Below are 15352 nucleotides of genomic sequence, written 5' to 3' on the forward strand. Positions count from 1 at the left end.
ATTATCCAGAGTAAAATTGGACAAATCTGTTTTTAGTTAAAGCAGATCATTGGGAGGTGTTGCAAAAAAGAATTTAAGATGATACAGAACCAGTTTATGCCCTGAAGGGACAAGAACTCCACTTTCCAGAAAAGACAGCCTTGGACAACTGAAGAAGTAAGAGACAATGTAAAACTAAAAGGAAAGGTCATATAAAACTGCATAGATCTGCAGTGGTTCAGGAAGACAGCTCACTACCACCTTCTCAATTGGTAGTTGGGGATGGGCAATAAATGCTGGCCTAGCCAGTGAAGTCCACATCCCTTGAAGGAATGAAAAAAAGAGAATGGGACAGATATAAAAGCTGATAAAGCAGATAGTAAGAGCTACAGAAGTGGAATATGGAAAGAAACTTGCAAGGGTTATCAAACTCAACACCAAATTTTTACAATTACGTTAGGATAAGGAGGGTGGTTAGGAGCACTGTGGGCCCCTTGTAAACTGGTAACACTGATATTGTCAGTGAAAATAAGGACATTTTGGCATTGCTGAATAATTACTTTGCATCAGTACAACGGTAGGGGAAGAGGTCAGCATGCCAGACATCCCAAGGAAACCAATATTGAATTGGGGTCGAGGACTCACTTAAGTTAACATAAAAATAACAGTAATGAGGCAAATAATGGCATTAAAGAGTGACAAATCCCCAGGATCAGCTGGTATCCGCTCCAGGGTTCTAAAGTAAGTAGGTAAGCACATTATAGATGCCTAACTATAATCTTTTGAAGTTCTCACAATTTGGGAATCGTTTCTTTAGTTTGGAAAATTGTGCCTGTCACTCTGGTTTTTAAGAAAGTTGAAAGAGGGAAGCCAGGGATTTACAGAGCTTAGCTTAGCTTAACATTTCTTGTCAGGAAATTACTAGAGCCTGTAATTAAGGATAGGGTGATTGTCTTGAAAACTTTCAGTTGATTATAGAGAAGTGGCATGATTTACAAAGTGTAGGTTGTGCCTGATGAATCTGATTGAATTTTTTGAAGAGGTGACTAAAGTGCTGGAAAGGGGAATGTCTTTGAATGTTATTTATATGGACTTCCTCTCTGGCATTGATAAAGTTCCTCAAAAGAGACTATTGTTTAAAGTTGAAACTCATGGAATTGACAGCAAATTATTGAACTGGCTAGGAAATTGGCTGAGTGGCAGGAAACAGAGTAGGGAGAATGAACAGGCACTTTAATTGACAGAATGTGACTAGTTGTGTCTTGCAAGGATCTGTCTTAACTTTTTGCCATATTTATGAGCAACTTGGATAATGGGACAGAGAGCTACATATCCTGATTTGCTGTTGACCCAAAAATAGACAGCATTGCAAGCACTGTAGAGGGAATTGTGAAATTATGAAGAGATATTGATAAAGCGAATAGCAAAACTGGCAAATTGATTTCAATGTTGGTAAATGTAATGTTATGCACTCTGGACCTAAAAAGGATAGAATTGTACTTCCTAAAAGGTGAAAAGCTAGAAACAGTGGAGGCCCAGAGAGTTTGTGATCCTGGTACAAGAGATAATAAAAAGGCTAATTGAATGCTGGCCTTTATATCTCGAGCACTAGAATACAAGGGGTTAGAAATCATGCTTCTGCTGTACAAAGCCCCAACTCCTCCATACCTGGAGGACTGTGAGCAATTGTGGGTACCACACCTTAGGAAGGATGTATTAGTTTTAGAGGGAGTGCAGCATAAGTTTATCTGAATGATACATGGACTCCAAGGGTTAAATTACTAGGAGATGGCTGCACTTCCTGGAATTTAGAAGATTAGGGGGTGATCGAAACGTCAACTCTTTTCTTCTCCGCCGATGCTGCCAGACCTGCTGAGTTTTTCCAGGTAATTCTGTTTTTGTCTTGGTGATTTGATTGAAGTTTTCAAGATATAAAGGCGAAAGATAGGATAGATAGATGGTATTTCTTCTGGCTGAGAAGTTTAGGACTATGCTGCAAAATCTTAAAATTATAGCCAGACCTTTCAGGAGTGAAATTAGGAAACACTTGGACATGCAAAGAGCCCTAGAAGTTTGGCACTGTCTTCTGTAAATGGCAATTGATGCTCGATCAATTGTTAGATTTAAAATTGAGATTGATAGATTTTTGTTAACCAAGGGTATTAAGAGATATGGAGCAATGATGGTATGTGGAGTTAAGTCACAGATCAGCCCATGATCTCGATGAATAGTGCATTGGGCTTGAAGAGTTAAATGGCCTACTCCTGTTCCTGTGTAAGAACAAATTCAGCCAGGTGAAGGAGGGTGGTCGTGGATGGGAACTGGTTTGGCCTCTGTTCAAGTAAGGAGCAAAGAGCCCACGGGCTGTTCTGGTGGGGAATGGAAGTGTAGAGGAATTAGACGTCCATAGTTAAAGATGATTAGGGCCAGCAGTCAACTTTAAAAATGATTGAGGATGTCAAAAGCCCAGCAGACGCAGATGGAAAGAGACAGGTCAAGGGGAGAAAAAATAGTCAGGATAGGAAGAAATTTGTTTCATGGGGAAAAAGCAGGGCTGAAATAATGGGTCTCTCAGGACAGTCCTGATGGTAGATCTTGGGAAGGAGGCAGAAGTGGACAGTGAAACGTTGAGGCACTATGAGGTTAGAGACTGTAGGGAAGGTCTCCAAATGAGGTAAGGTCAGTGATGGTCTAGAAAACCAATACTTAGTGATGAGGTAGCGGTCCTGGGGAGTTAGGAAGAGGGGTTGGAGAGTTGTGTTCAGTCTCTGCAAGGCAGAGGTTCACCAATTATCTTATTGACAGGCTTGCAGTTTGCATTCCACACCAATTTAGAGTTATGAGACAGGAGTAATTTTTTGTTAATAACAAGCTCTTTATTTAAAGGGATGGGTTCTTGCTAAAAATGATAACTTGATGCCAAGATCAGCTTTCTGTAAATAAGCTGCAAACAGCTATTTCCTGCTAGTAACTTTTGCCAGATGAGATGTAGATAAGGGTAATGATATTAGGAATTATAGGAGGCTTTGAACTGCACATTCGTATTCATTAAATGCTTGTGGTTGCTCACAAAATAGAGAAACCTTTTATTAAAAACCTCAGGCACCCATTTAGAATTTGGTTTCGGAGGGTTAGTTAGCACCCTTTAGTTTGAATCCCTGTCTTAACACAGTCTTTCACAAATTGAAATTTCAAGGATGCCATTTCGGATAGTAATTCTGTTAGGCTCTTGTTGAATGCATCATGAGAAAAAGAATTAAACTGGTTTAACATTGTTGAAAAAAGACGTTTCACAAACTTTCTTCGTTTGTTGGTCCGGTTAATAGGTGTGTAGTGATAGAGAATTGCTAATGTGGGAAATATGAAATTAAAACAGAAGCTATTGCAAATGCACAGCAAGTCTGTTGGCCACTGAAAGAAAATTATATAGCAATTACCAGAAATGTTAACAGATCTTGAAATCCAGATTAACCTGCTGTGCATTTTCAGTATTATCCATTTTTGTTTAACTGCTGAGGCTTTAATTATTGAAGTTGGAGGTGAAAATTCCTTTGTGTTTATCCTTAAATCTAGCAGGAGATTATTAGAGTTGGATTTCTTTGATTTATAAGATACTTTTATATTGTGTAACACTTGTGCTGGTGCTGTCCTGTTCTCCATGCTAGCTGCAACTCAAATGTAAGACAATGCCTTAATCAACATTTATCCCTCAATCAACATCACCAAAACAGATTACTTGATTATTTCTATTTTCTAAACGCCTATTGAATTTTAGTTTTTATCTCAAGCAGGCTGGAATACAAATGGGCGTAAGTTATGCTACATTTGTGTAGTCTGGCTGTACTATATCAGTCCTGGACACTACACTTTAGGAAGGATATGTAATGGTCTTGGAAGGGGTGCAGTGAAGATTTGAGGCTAAAAGATTTAATTTATCAGGATACATTACATGGACTGCTCTTGTATTCCCTTGAGTATAGAAGGTCATTTGAGGTGCTTGATGGTGAAATGAGTTGACAGGACAGATAGAAACTATTTGCTCTGATTAGGAAGTCCAGGAAATGATCTAATTGAATGGCAGAGCAGACACAAGGGGGCTAAAGGCCTATTCCCATTTCTACTGAATTTGGTGTTTGTGCCAAATAAGTGTGCAAATCATTTGGCATGATTGCCTACATAAATAACAGTCCTTTGTAAGTAACCTGAAATAAGCTGTACAAGTGCAAGTTGTTCTTTAAACTGCTTTATTTGCTAAAGCTGTTTAGACCTGTTTAGCAACTTTTACATTTGGCTTGCAGCTGGTTGTGAGAGAACTGTGCTTGAGGAACCCAGCATTACGTGTGCAGTATAAAAATCCCTTGCGGTTCCAGTGACCAAAAGCAGAATTTTATCCAATACTAAATTATTTCACCCATTTTAATATAATAGTAAACTAAGTACTATGTCTTGTAGACAGTACAAATTTGAATGTAGTTATTGACAAAAAATGAATTGCACTCCTTTGTTTAAAGAAAGCAAAAGACTAAAATTGTGAAATTAGTATTCTTCCTGACAATGGTATAATATAAGGATGAAATTGCACCAAATGAAGCATTATCAAAAATACATGCACTGGTGCTGCTTGTGGTTCAGTTGTTAAGAGTAGTATCCTGTTTGATACTTCACTGTCCAGAGCAGGAAGATGCCAGGTTCAATGTATGCTGAATTAGCAAATCACAGTAAGGATAGCAGATGGTTTACTGCAGTTGCTGTCATTGTCCTTGTACAAGAGCAGGAAAATGTTCCCCTCTTGAACGCTACTCATAAACTACTGCATAAAGTCATATCAGGTGAGGAACTGGACTTAGATGGTGAAAGTTGGGTCAGCTTAGGCTGAATAGCACGTCCACACACACTAAGTTTAGATGTGAGGAATGACCATCTGGGAAGAGTAGAGGACAACAGTTGACACCATTTTGGAATCATGCCTCCGCACTTGGGAAAGAGCGAGAGTGAGGATGAAAAATACATGCATTGGATCATCATCCACATTGGCTAAAGGCTGATCAATCATATGGACTGAGGGATAAGAAGTCTTTTTCTTCACCCCCAACTCCAGGGTTCAGCCTTCCTTTCCCAAAGATGCTAATTTGCCCAGACACTTTATCCCACGAGTACCAGCTCCCACTGGCACCTACCCCAAGTGACCATTCTTAATGGGTACTTATTAAGAGTTGGATTTATCTTTGGGAAACTTGATTGACACAAAGCACAAATCTCATGGCAACAAAGCTTCTCAAAGTCCAGTAGGATCAAATGTGGATAAAACAGGGATTATTATAAATTCCTTACGGAGTGCAAACATGCAGTTGCAGCTCCCCAGTATAAATAACTTCCTGAGTGCCAGCATCCATGTAAAATATGTAGATTGTTTCAAGAGGGATAGTAGGGCCCTATATTGATGCACCACTCTTGATATTCCAGGACAGAGGCCAGACAGAAGGAATTTGTCCTGATGAAGGTTCAAGTAGGCAGTCTGAACTATTGTCCATAAACTGTGATTTGAAACGAGTGTTGGTATTCTTCGAATGGCATAGTTGGTGGTACAATCCAATGCAGCATAGAGTGACAAGTTAATACAATGATCAAAATGTAAAACCAGCTGGATGCTGGAAATCTGAAATAAAACAAAAAATGGTGGAAGTACTCATCAGGTCAGGCAGCATCTGTGGAGAGAGGAACAACATTAATGTTATTAATACAGCAGTCTCTTGTCATGGTCTAAAGATACATTCATAGTAGCCCTGGAAGATTTAAATGGATCGCAATTATATCTGTATTCTGCTTACAAGTGACTGACTAGCCCTGTTCCTTGGCTAAGCTTATACATAAGATGAACCTTTGCTGCTGTTGCTATGACTTAGAGTAGCCTGGGAATGATTCCTCTTAGATCTTTTCTTCCTTTCAGTGGGGAGGTCCCTACCACAGTTTGGTGGCTCCTGTTGACAGCAATAGTGTGACATTTTGGCTGTGAGCCTACATTCTATTTTCCGTGGCACGTCCTTTTAATTTACCAGTGTTGTATGCACCTCTTGATTTCCAGAGTTCTTTGGGAAAATAAAAATTGGCAAGACATTCAGGATTCCCTCCCCCCCTCAAAAATCTGTTGAACATAAGAACATAACACATAAGGAACAGGAACAGGAATAAGCCATGTGGCCCCTTTGCCATTTGGTAAAATCATGACTGACCTTTCTCCACATAAACTACACTTTCTTGCCCTATTCCTGCATTCCTTGGGTACAGAGGGTGCACAGAAGATTTGCAAGAATGATGCCTGGACTGGCAAATTTTAGTTATGAGGGGAACTCTAACTGAAGTAGATAAAATTATTTAGTGGGGGTGGTGTTGCTGCAGCGGTTCTGGATAGATGGTTAGGAAGGACATATTCCCCTTGATTTTATGGGTCCGTAACCAGGGGTATAGATTTAGGGTATTAAGTTTAGAGGGGATTTAAGGGGAAATATTTTCATCCAGAGGGTGGTGGGGACCTGGAATTCACTGTCTAAAAGAGTGGTAGAGGCAGAAACCCTCAATTTTTGAAAAGTACTTGAGTATCTTTACTTACAAGGCGACAGATCAAGAGTTGTGAAGTGGGATTAGGCTGGGTAGCTACTTCTTGGCTGGTGTGGGCACAGTGGGCCAAATGGCCTTCTTCTGTGCTGTACATTTCTATAATTCCCTTAGTCAGGAAGAATCTTGAAGCTTGAATATACTCAGCGACTGAGCCCTCTGAGATTAAGAATTCCAAAGATTCACAACCCAATGAATAAATAAACTTTTCCTCATCTCAAACCTAAGCGACCAACCCCTTATTTTGAGATTGTGACCCCTTGTTGTAGACTCTTCAGCCAGGGGAAACAGCATCTGCCATGTCAAACTCTCTAAGAATTTTATGCATTTAATAAAGCAGTTGAATGGTCCATTCTATAATTTAGATAATTTTAAGGGATTGTCACTGAAGGACATGTTGAACTGCAGCTGGTAAATAAAATGCCAATGTATGCTTCTGTACTGTCATCAAGTATAATTTTCCATTCGCTGCAACTTGTGGAGTGAACCTTGCAATATTTCCCCAGGCAACATTGGTTGTGATCCTTAGCTGTTTAGCATGACCTTCAATGTTTAGGTTCTCCATGTAACTATCTATATGAATATTATTAACTCATATTGCATACAATTTTCCTTGTTCTCTTGGATAAGTTTTTTAATCCCATAGAAGATATTTTGTTCCAAATCTCTCCATTTGCTATGTTTTTTTTTCTGTTTAAATGCCATGTGCCTTCAGCCAGGAAGTTTTTTTTTGTCAGCTAAACCTTCTGTAGTAGTGAAAGAGGTATCAGATTCCGTGATGAAGGAGTTGTTATGTGTTTCTGCAGTTGAATTATTTTGTTTGTCCTGCATAACAAAGATAATTAATTATCAAAACTTTCTCAACTCCTTGGGTGCACTTTTTAGGAAGTGAAGTGTATGTACCGTGACGTTATGATGGTAGCCATGTCTTCCCATAAGTGGGAACATGAATTGTTGCAACATTGTCTTTCTCTTCCTGATTTACTTATCTTTTCTGAAGGGACTGATTCCTTAATGTGGTAATTTTCTATAGGTTAATTTGCCCCCATTACAGGATCAAAACAGTCATTATTTATGAGCCTTGACTGGTCTATGTGACCAGGAGACCATCACAGCTCTCTATGCTCATGTGCCCCTGGATAGTGATCAAGGGAGGAACTTTAACCCCCAAGGGCAAATGGGCAGATTGGGGACAGGAGGGGAGGAGAGATTTTTAAAATTTCTAACTGGACCCCAACCTGCCTCCGACTTGGCCACTTCTGGTTTTAAGGGAGGAAGGTTGGGGAGCAAGTGACCAATTCACTCTTGGGAGGCAGGTCTGTCAAATAAAGCTTTTAAGGAGGCTGCCTCCCTCCATTTTAACCTGTGGAGGCTAGGTTTTCTAGGGCCTGGCAAAAGGAGGAAGTAAGGGCTAGATCTGTAAGTACATTTACATCATTGCTTGTGGGCCAAGAGGAGCAGGAATGTTTCCTCCAGACTCAATAAGTTTACCTCCTTTCAGGCCTAGTGATTGATGAACTCGCCTCACCCAATGTTCCCTGACTTCCCAACTCCATCCTTGATTTCCAAATCCCCAAACCCGCCCTCCACTCACCGGCATCTACGATCTGGGCCATCTCGCCTTTCCCCACCCCGGCCTCTATGATCTTGCCCATCTATTGCTAGCCCACTCCCTGCCCAGCCCCCATGATCCTATCTGATCTCCCTTAAGTATTTTCAAAATGAATTAATAGTTGTTGGATGCATTCTGAAGTGTAAATTTATCCCAGCTCTTTCAAGCTTACTAGATTGAAGTGGGTGAGGTTGGGAGATGGAGGGGAGGAAATTACTTTTTTGGGGTTTTTGAGCATTACTTATGCTTTGTTCTCAGTATAGCAATGCATATTCTCTGCCTTAATAAATGTATATTGTATTTATAGACTGTCTAGCAGCATATAAATTTGAGTGTAATGTGCTGTGGTATATTTCTCATGAAAGTGGTAAATTACTCGTTAATTTATGGATGTGAATCATAAAATAGGTTTTAGCAGTGGCTGTTTTAATCATGAAAAATGACTTCATGAGTCAGTAAGGTACTAGAATTTTGGGGACAAGAATTGAAATTTCCTTTCAAAAGCAGGAATTTTCATCTCTGGGCTTAGTCATTTAATGCATGATGATGAATGTATCATTTCAATTGGGATTCAACATCTGGTTTATGTTATTTGTTCTTTATTCCTGCATTTTTGTTGGTGGTATCAGTTTGGAAATAGAAAGGAGCAACTCACTCAGGCTGGTTTTGAGGAAAAGGTGAAGATTTCAGAATTGGCACAAAAGGACATGTCATTTGAATGAAATCCTTACTATAGTGCTATATTTCACTTCATAACTGAAAGGCTTGATTTTCTGTCTTGCAGGATTTTAGCCACTCTTTCTCTTCCCTGGCCTCCTCCAACCCCATTCTAAATGTTTTTCTAATACAAAAGCAAAATTCTACAGTTTCTGGATATCTGAAATAAAAACGGAAAATGCTGGAAGCACAGTAGCTCTGGAGAGAGACAACTTCTACCTTGCAGAGGCTGAATATCAACTCTCCAGTATTGTCTCCAGGTCTGTCACTGACCTCACCTCCTCTGGAGACCTTTGCTCCAAGGCTTCCAACCTCAGTCCCCCAAACCCGAACAGCCCACTTCTACCTCATTCCCAAATCAGGACTCCCCTGCCAGACCTGTTATTGCAGCCTGTTCCTTCCCTACCTAACTGGTTTCTTCCTATCTCAACACTTTTTTTCTCCCCGTCCAGTCTTTTCTCACTTACATCCGTGGTCCTTCCGAAGTTCTCTGTTCACTTCACCAGTTTCTAATTTCTTGGCCGTTTCCTCTTTCCTCTGGATGTCCAACCTTTCCACAACTACATCCGTCAACAAGAAGTTCTTGAAGGCTATCTGGTTCTTTTGAACAGGGGCACAACCAGCCTGCATCCACCATCATCCTTCTGCATCTAGCTGAAATTATTCTCACATTGAACAGCTTCTCCTTTAACTCTACTTGCTTCCTCCAATAAAAGGTGTTTATATGGGTACCTGCATGGGTCCCAGTTATACCTGTCTTTTTGTGGGATATGCGGAACATTCCTTGTTCCAGTCTTACTCAGGCCCCTGCCTTCACTTCTTTTTCCATACATTGATGACTGTATCTGTGTGGTTTCTGTGTCTCATCTTGAACAGGAAAATTTCATCAACCTTGGTCCCGATTTCCACCCTTCTCTCGCCTTCACATGGTCCATCTCCAACTTTGAGCTTCCCTTTGACTTATCTGTCTCCATTTCTGGGAGCAGGCTTTCATTGAATATTCACTCTAAGCCCATTTATTCCTGCAACTATTTCAACTACACTTCCTTGCATCCTGCTCCCTGTAAAGACTTCATTCCATTCTCCCAACTTCTCTGCCTCCATGCATCTGTTCTGATGATGCAACTACCATAAGAACTAGGAGCAGGAGTCGGCCATTTGGCCCCTCGAGCTTGCTCTGCCATTCAATAAGGTTATGGCTGATCTGATTATGGCTTTGATTCTACTTTTTCTGCCTGCATCCATAACCCTTGACTCCCTCATTCATCAAAATTCTGTATAACTCAACCTTGAATGTATTTAATGACCCAGCCTCCACTGCTCTCTTGGATAGAGAATTCTAAAGGTTAAAGACCTTCTGAGAGAAGAAATTCCCCCTTATCTGTCTTAAATGGGAGACCCATTATTTTGAAACTGTGCCCCCTCGTTCTTGATTCGTCCACGAGGGCAAACATCATGTCAGCATCTACCCTGCCAAGCCGCCTCAGAATTTTATATGTTATAATGTGATGACCTCTTATTCTTCTAAACGCCAATGAGTATAGGCCCAATTGCTCAAGCTTTCCTCATAAAACAACCCCTTCGCTTCAGGAATTAGCTGAGTGAACCCTTCTCTGAACTGCCTTTAATGCAAGTGAATCCCTCCTTAAGTAAGGAGACCAAAACTATACACAGTACTGTAGGTGTGATCTCACCAATGCCCTGTACAGCTGTATCTACACTTCCCTACTTTTATACTCTATCCCCCTTGCAATAAAGGCCAATATTCCTTTTGCACTTGCTGTACAGGCATACAATCTTTCCATGATCCATGTATGAGGACACCTAGGTCCCTCTGAATGTAAAGAGTTTTGGAAGTTTGCATACCAGTACTTCTGATATTTCTCTTTTCCTCAACTGAGGATCTCTTCCCCTGCCCTCCCCACCTACACCCTAGTTGACAGGACCTTTGCCATGTTTGCCCCATTTCCTGCATTTCTACTCTCTCCCCTTCATCTGCCTTACAGAACCAGATGGGGTTCCTCTTCTCTTCACCTTCTAACCACCAGCCCTCTTGAATGGATCATCCACTGCCATTTCTGTCATCACCAGGGCGATGTCACTACCAAATACACCCCCCCCCCACCCCACCCCTCCCAAGCACTCAAGGATCTGTTCCCTCCATGATACACGCTGGCCCACTCATCAATCACCCCAGCACTCCCTGCCTTCCCACGGCACCTTTTTATGCAAGTGTTTAAGATCCAACACCTGCTCTTTCACTTCCTCTCTCCACACCAAGCAAGGTCCCAACACTCCTTCCAGGTGAATTTGCATGTATTGCTTTCATTTTAGCATACTTTTTCATCAACCACAATGCAGTCTGCTCTGGGGAGACCAAGCACAGATTGGCAGACTGCTTTTCAGAATTGTTCACTCAGTCCTCAATCATGACCCTAAACTTCTGGTCACCTGCCATTTTAATTACCCAGCTTGCTGTCACACTGACTTCTCTGTCCTCGACCTCCTGCAGTGTCCATTGAAGCTCAATGTAAGCTCGAGGAACACCTCTTTTGATTCAGCCCTTGACAGCTTTCTGAACTCGATATTGAGTTCAACAATTTCAAACTGTAACCTCTGTCCTTGTTTTGTTCCCTTTTTCTTCGCAGGTTTGGTGTTCTACTTGTTTTTCTTAGGTTTTTGCTCTTGGATGTCAGCTGAAAACCTTTCATTGGAGCTAGGAAATGTTAATCGACCTGCACATATGCTGCCTAACCTGCTGACTTTATAGCATTTTCTGTTTTTATTGTTGGTTTCTAATATTGCTAAATTGGCCTTCCAAATGACTAAGCATGTAAAAAACTTACCTTTTGAAATCATTACATTCACTATTATCAATGTAGCGGCTGTGGAATATCTTACTTATGGCTTACATTGGTTGTTCCTGTTAAGCACTTCCAGGTCAGGCATAGCAAGTGTTATGTACAAGCTGAAGCTTTCTGTGTGCATTCTGCCCCAACAGTGTACTTTGATTTCACTTTATTCAAGCATGTTCTCCCACCACATGTTTGCAATTTTCATTTCCCACTATTACAGACTCTTCTAAACTGTGAATTTTTGGTGGACTGCTCACACTTGTGCTGCGGACCTGTACCTTTCAGGAACCGGAGCTTGGAGCTGAGGGAGAGAGGATATATAATCAGCTTTGAAATTGGTTTCACATCTTGTCAGTGCTGTTAACTATCAATGCATGGGTCCTGTGCACCCAAAGCTTAATGTGTTAGGTTCATTAATATCGTTGGTTGAATTGACACAGTAACGTGTTCGGAAGGCTACCGTCATAAAACCAACATAATTTTCTTTCCATCATTCAGGACTAAATTTTGATGAGATATAGTTGTGGAGGGATATTATGTTAAGATCCCCTGGCACTTAGTCCCATGACTTTTAATTTAAAGAATTAATATTTTACTAAAATCCCTGGTTAAAAATGACTAAACTGACATTCCCCAGACTATTATGTGGCAGAACACAACCATTTTATCAATCATTAACTTCTGAAAAGATCAGCTTCAGTTGCTGCGACACTGATCTTTTGAAGATTGCAGTCTCTTTGAGTTGATAATGTGTGGAGCAAAGCATGTTTATTGGTGATTGGTGGGTGTCTTCGTACATGATCATTTACAGATGCTGCATAAGCATTCCATTTGAATCGCAATTTACTAATTGCATACAGAATTTATTTAATGGTCCGATGGGAGTAGTGATTAAGCTCTATAATAGTATGAGAAGCAGTTGGAAGCAGGGCAATAACCTTGTACAGTACACATGGAGGATTGCAGCTTAGCCCTACTCCTAGTGGATGAGGGCTTGGAATAACTTCACATGACTGCATTTCTTCTGTGGCCAGAATTCACGACAGATAATCTGTGCATCTTGGTTAATGTTTCTCCTTCACAGGTAACTTCTAACAATTTTGGGTACCAGATGAAATATTTTAGAGCTAAAGTAAGTTTATAATTTCAAAGAATCACTGAAAAGTGCTTTTGTTGTGTTCCGCAAAGCATAAAATTTAATGGGGTATTTATTTTACAATAATATTCTTAAAGGGAAAAAGTAAGAATAGGTTTATTATGTTCCCCAACTCCTTCACAGTGTACCAGAATGTTGCACACAATATACTGGAAAATGTCTTTAACTCCTTTTCCTTAGAACCAAACCTCAATGTGCTACTGTTTATAGTTGAAGGTTCCCTAGTTACCAACTCTATCCCTCTCCCTGACAACAGTCTGAAATTAAGCCAGCCTGTTCGCAACCTTGGTGTCACATCTAATCCCAAGATGAGCTCCCGACCTCCTATTTGTGGCATTGCTAAGGTGCCTATTTCCATCACCATAACAATGCCCAACTTCGCCCAGATCTCAGCTCTTCTGTTGCTGTAAACCACATCCATGCCTTGTTACCTCAAGACTCAACTATTCCAACATGCTCCCGTTTGATCTCCCACCCTCTGTAAGCTTGAGGTTGTCCAAAGCTCTGCTGCCCGTGTCTTAAATTCCAGCAAGTTCCGTTCCACTACCACCTCTGTGCTCGCTGACCTGTATTGGCTCTTGGTCAAGCAATACCTTGATTTTAAAATTCTCATCCTTATTTTCAAATCCCTTCATGGCCTTGCCCTTCCCTATCTCTGTAATCTCCTCCAGCTCCCCAATCCACTGAGATATTTGTGCTTCTCTAGTTCTGGTCTTTTGTGCATCCCCAATTATAATTGCACTACCACCTTCAGTTACCTAGACCCCAGGCTCTGAAATTCCCTCTCTTTGACCTAATATCAGTTTATGTGGCTCAATGTTATACTTTGTTTTAAAATGCTCCTGTGAAGATGCTTGGGCCATTTCATTATGTTAAAAATACTATATAATTATAATTTCTTTACATAAAAGAGACAATAATCCAGAACAATAAGCATACCTTTGTGACTAAGGTTGCATCCACAGTTCTTATTAAAGAGCTCAGAATTGAGTTGGATTTTCATATGTTATGTTTAAATAATTTGCTACATGGTACAAATGTGTTTGTTCCTTCATCTTGCAAAAAGTAATTTTACAAATACCTGTAATAATTTTTTTTAAATGGCTGACATAGAGTAGTTTCTCAAGGGGAATTTAGTATTCAAGAATGAATTTCGAGAAAATGGAATAAAATATTCTGCCAAACCAGTTTGTAGAAATGCCTTTTTTATGGTATTTCGTTTCACTAAGTTTGCAAATGGTTAATGGGATAGAAGATTTCAGTGTCTGCTTGGATGTATGAAGAAGAAAGCAATTAAGTCTAAATCACAACAGAGAGCTTTGCACCATCGGCCAGTGGGACTGGTGACCCAAAATAAGAAACACTAGTTTTACAAAACTGCAAGTTGCTGTGCGGGAAATCATATATACAACTGTGGATCCTACTGCTCAGTAATGCTCCATATGTTCAAGGCAAGATGCTCTACTACTTGCCCATGATCAGCAAAACCATTTGTGTTTAAGCACTTATTAATTGTAATGGTAGGCTAATTAATGAATTTCAGGATTTGCTAAATTTCCCCCCAACAACTTTTTCTTTTGTTTTATACCTAGTGATATTGATTTTGGTTCCACTTCCATAATAAATATTTGGAGCATTTTAAAGAACAGCAGATAGTGAATGGGGGAGGAAGAAGAGGTTCACAAAGTATAGAATCATAGAATGGCATCACCGAAGGAGGCCATTCAGTTGTGATGGCTCTCTGCAAGAATAATTTAGCAAATTGCACTCCCCTATCCTTTCCCCATGTCCCTGTATTTTTTCCCCTTCTGATGTTCATCTAATTTACTTTTGAAAGTCATGATTGCCTCCACCACCTTTCAGACAGACAGTACCGGGGTTTTGGTGAGACCATATCTGGAATACTGTGTGCAATTTTGTGCTCCACATTTAAGAAATTATACACTTGCATTGGAGGTGGTACAATGAAAATTCAATAAATTTGTCCCTGGGATGAGGTGGATGTCCTGTAATGAGAGGCTGAGTAAATTGGGCCTATATTCTCTGGAGTTTAGAAGAATGAGAGGCGATCTCATTGAAACCTACAAAATTCTGAAGGAGCTCGATAGGGTAAATGCTGAGAGATTGTTTCCGCTGATCGAGGAGTCTAAAATGTCAGGCCACAATCTCAGGATAAGGGGCCAGCCGTTTAGGACTGAGATGAGGAGATACTTTACTGAAAGGGTTTTGAATCTTTCAAATTCTCTTCCCCAGAGGGTTGTGGTGCTCCATCATTGAATACATTTAAGCCTGGGGTAGATGAGGTTTTGGTGTCTCAGGAATATGGGGAGTGGGCGGGAAAATGGAGTTGAAGGCCAAGGTCAGCCATGATCGTATCGAATGGCAGAGTACGCTCGACTGGCCATGGCCTACTCCTCCTAC

General features: G+C 40.5%; 1 protein-coding gene across 8 annotated transcripts in view; it reads left to right on the forward strand.

Moving 5' to 3' along the window:
- LOC121275778 (triple functional domain protein-like) overlaps nucleotides 1-15352 on the forward strand; it is a 650960-nt gene that overhangs the window by 44437 nt on the left and 591171 nt on the right. The gene's annotated exons all lie outside the window — the stretch shown is intronic.

Source organism: Carcharodon carcharias, chromosome 3 (genome assembly GCF_017639515.1).
Source record: "Carcharodon carcharias isolate sCarCar2 chromosome 3, sCarCar2.pri, whole genome shotgun sequence".
In the NCBI taxonomy this organism is placed as follows: Eukaryota; Metazoa; Chordata; class Chondrichthyes; order Lamniformes; family Lamnidae; genus Carcharodon; species Carcharodon carcharias.